This window comes from Mandrillus leucophaeus, unplaced genomic scaffold (assembly GCF_000951045.1).
Source record: "Mandrillus leucophaeus isolate KB7577 unplaced genomic scaffold, Mleu.le_1.0 Scaffold853, whole genome shotgun sequence".
Classification (NCBI taxonomy): domain Eukaryota; kingdom Metazoa; phylum Chordata; class Mammalia; order Primates; family Cercopithecidae; genus Mandrillus; species Mandrillus leucophaeus.
Window position 1 is genome coordinate 967,563 of NW_012109286.1, and position 4,508 is coordinate 972,070.

Here is a 4,508-nt window from a genome sequence, read left to right on the forward strand (position 1 = left end):
GTATGTTATACAGATTATTTCATCACCCAGGTACTAAGCCTATAGCCCATAGTTATTATTTTCTGTTCCTTTCACTCTTCTCACCCTCAACCCTCAGGGAGGCCCCAGCATCTGTTGTTCCTTTCTTTGGCACATGTTATTTTAAAAGTCAGATTACCAAAAGTGCATCACTTTAGACAGACTAGGTTACGCTGTGATTTAAAAATCAACCTCCAGTACTTCGTGACTTAAAATAGCAGTGATGCTTTTCTCTGTTTTTTTTGTTTGTTTGTTTGTTTGTTTGGTTTTTTTGCTCATCTCTATGTCCGTTCGAGTCAGCGCTGCTCCATGTCATTTCCTCCTAGGGATGCGGCTGACAGAGGGTCCCTCCCCTGGAACATTGCCCATCACTGTGGCAGTGGAAAGAGAATCAGCAAATTGTGCAGACTCTTAGTTGTTGCCGCCTTGAAGTGAAACGTGTCAATGTGCTCATGTTGGATCCATCCATTAGTAACACAGTCACTGCCTCACTCCAGGGCAGTGGGAAGTACAGTCAACCCTATCATGTGTCCAGATGGGCCAGTGGAACATTGCTGAGCGCCAAGGGACTGCTGTAGCAAAGGAGGAATTGTTTTGTTCGTTTCACACATGTTGGAGCTAAAGAGAAGAGAGCTTCAGTAACGTGGGTAAGATCAATAGCCAGAATGTGGGCAACATGTTGCATTATGAAGAAATATTGCTATGGGGAAAGGATTATTGGAAAATATGAAAATACTATCAAAGTTCCAATTAACTTAATGACCTAGAGGATGCTTAGGAGGACATTGAATTGTTCAGATTTCTAATGCAGCAATATTCAGTCCCGGAGCCTTTGATAATGTCCCTCAGGACATATGAATGATTGACCCCTTTTCCCCCTAACTTCCTCCCAAGTAGTTCTGTCATCTTGGGCAATTGTCTAACTTTGCTGAGCCTTGGGTTCCTCTTCTTGGGTAAAGCTGCTGGGTTTGCAGCTTTCTACACTGACAACCTAATGTACTCAGTTGAATGCTTGGTTTCCGATCAGCTTTGAGTTTATATAAAGTTTATGTGTGTGTGTGTATATATATTTATGTGTGTATATATACCTATATATGTGTATATATGTGCATATATGTGTGTGTATATATACATGTTTTTATATATACGTAGATACGTGTATATATATATATAAACACACACGTATATATTTGTGTATAAATATATTTTAGACAGAGTCTTGCTCTATCGCCCAGGCTGGAGTTCACTGGCACCATCTCGGCTCCCTGCAACCTCGGCCTCTGACTTGGAGTCCTCCTTTTTCTGTTTGATAGATGAACGTGAGACCCAACAAGTGGATTCTTAATTTAGACTTATTCAAAATTCTAACATTACTCCTTAGAACTCCAGGTTTTTCAGATAACCTAAAGCAGTTTCAAAAGTTTCCCACACCTCAAAGTAATCTTCCTCATCAATGATTTTTATAAATGCAATCCAAAATTAAGCTACTGTTTTTGAAAGCACTTAGTCATTATTGCGACATGATATGCTGTTCAACAAGCAACTTTTGAATATCTCAATATGTGGAACTACCGTACTGAGTGTTGGATATGGACCACTTTCTACCCTTAAGGGCCTTGGTTTATCATGCAGAAATTAAGACAAAATTTCACAGAGTTATCACTTACTTGGATAACAAAACATTGCCTTTAGAGCGAAAGATTTTAGATTTAATATAGAATAAAAGCAATTTTGAAATACACACACACACACATACACATACACACACACATCTTCGGTTTTCACCAAAACATTTTTAAGGCATAGTTTAAAAAGACATCTTATAGAAGCAAAATAAACTAGAGATAAAACATCAGAGCAGAAATGATTATGCGTTTGGGTTATCTTAAAGTCAAAGTCTAAGAAGAGTGTAATACAGAATTATGTTTATTTTTTCCCACACTTCTTTACAGCAAACATCTTTATCGAGTCAGTACTGTACAGCCTGATAGTCAGTTTCTCCCACTTTCATTTGGAAGAAATAATGGTAATAGTCTCTTCTGCTGGTCCATTTCCCTATACTAGCGTCCACAGAGGAGACCTCAGCCCTCATCACCTGGCAGGGGATCAAGTAACTGAGAGCTTCCTGGTGGCCTGCCAGAAGGTCCTGAGTCATGCTGATGCCTTTTACATTAGAGGCAGGACCCTTCTGTCTTCATCAGCAATGATATATAGCCCCCGGGTAAGCATCACGTGTTCTGGGGAAATGTACCAGGAAAGAACAGTGCCTCAAACAGGCAACTTTTCAAATGGCCGTGCTGGATGTGCAAATTCCTGAAAGCTCATTGGAGTTTTTACTTTCAAGACAATATCAGAAAGTAATAGGGCAAGTTTTTTGCATTTTGCATTTTTAAACATTCATTTCAAAGACACTACACAGTAACACAATGGCCAATCCAAACACATTAAGATCAGAATTAAATAAGACTAAATGAGGTAAATAAGTGAAAGTGCTTAGTAACTATTGAATGCTACATAGCAGTTTAATTTTTAACTGTTATTTGATTGACAGTTTTGGTTTCATATCTCTTTAGAGGTGACACCCTTTGGCTGCAAGCAAAGAAATTTTTCTCAATGTGTATAAAGGGCTACTCAAGAAGCTCACATCTACTGAAGTAAAAAACAATGTATTGTCCAAGCAAGAAATACCTTTTCAGAGTTGGCTCAAAGAATAATTTTGTCATGATTGTGATTAACAAACTCAGGTTCTCTCGCTCCCTCTTGTTGCTATTACTATTCCCTTGTCTTCGCAGAGAACTCTAGAGTTCACTAAGCAATTTCCTATTTGTGGTTTTATTTGAGCTTCATGATAATATGTTAAGAAAGATGGGGCAGGTGCTGTTATCCCCATGTTATAGATCAGAAAATTGACTCTCGGTGAAGCCAAAGGACGAATAAAGATCATGCAGATACTAATGAGTTGGTAGCAGGTCAGATTCCGTTATCCTGAACTCACAGCTAGTACTCTTTCTAGTAAAAGACTGGTGAACCATGAGGATAAGCTTCATGGAGACGAAGATCATCTGTCTGTTTTCTTCTTTGCTGTCCTTCCACAACTTAGCATTTGACGACCCAGAGAATGCACTGTGTAAATGTGAACTGATGCATTGATGATGTTCAGATAATTTTCTTTCTCTAATTCTATAAAATTAAATGTTTTTGAGAGGGAAGAGACATCATCATTAGGGAAGTACTTATCTCCAGGGAAATACTCAACTTATCGAAAAAGGTGCTGGCACTCCAATACATTGTAGTTTTTTATTCCATCAGATATTTTATCATCAAGCTATTCTATTGAAAAGGGGCTTTTATACTGCAAAACCCAGGAAAGAAAAAAAGTATCTCATCTGTCACTGAAACATCAAATCGAGCCTGAGTTTCAGTTCACATTTGCCACTTTAAAACTTTCCTGAAAATAAATAAATAAATCAACAATTATACGTAAAGATGAGAAACAGCTTAACTTTGAGGAAAAAATAAGCATCTGTTAGGAATTTGGATTCACTGTCTCTTTCTTGACCTATCTGTATCCTATCCCTCCCTCCCAGTCACCTTCTTGCTCTAGCCACAGCTGTTCATCATTTATAAGCTCCTCTGACACGCATTGTCTACACTATATGGTAGGCCAGAACTGAGACTCTATGTGGCTGGGATAAGCTAAGCCTATTTTCCGGAAGGGAAAAGAGCAGAAAGTTAGAAGAACCTGTGCCACCGAGAATATGGGGAGGTAGACCCCACAGGGCCATGATTTCTAAGCCTGGGATATAAAGCGAGAGCTTTTTTCTTTTTTTCTTTTCCAGAGAGATCAACTGCTGAGTCTGTTTCTGGGAACTAGAACAGAAAGTACGGGAAAGATATCCTCTCTTTCTTCCAACTTGATCTAACTCATTGTGGAGATGCTGAGATCCCGCACTGGGACTTCCTCATGTTCCTGATGGAGAAATGAAGGCCCTGGAGCCACGAGGCAGCAGTGTGTGGGGAGGGGCAGCACGGATCCCTGAGGATCCCAGAGGTAGATGCTTACCAGGGCTCTAATCTGTACTGGATTTGGGACACGCTGGTGCCTATCACAATAAAACCAGCCATTTGGTAAAGCGAGACAGAAGGCGAGGGCCTGAACTTAGCTCCTCCAGCCCTCTTGCAGTTGGCTGGGATCCAGGAGCTCATGGTCTTTGGGGACAGTTGTGTAAAGCAACTGATGATGCTGGTTGGAGAGCTTGCTTGGGGCATCACTATAGTCACAGAGCATGGGGCTTGTGGGCTAGGGATGGCATGAGATCTCAGGCAGACTTGGGTGTATGCAACAGGGCATGCAAGCCTTCATAGGGGCTGAGCCAGTGGGTGCCCAGCTGATTTAGATCCAGTCCAGAAAGAACAGGCCAGAACTCACAAACTGTAGGCATCCCCAGCACATGCAGGCAGGCAGAGCCATGACCACAGCACCAGGGACA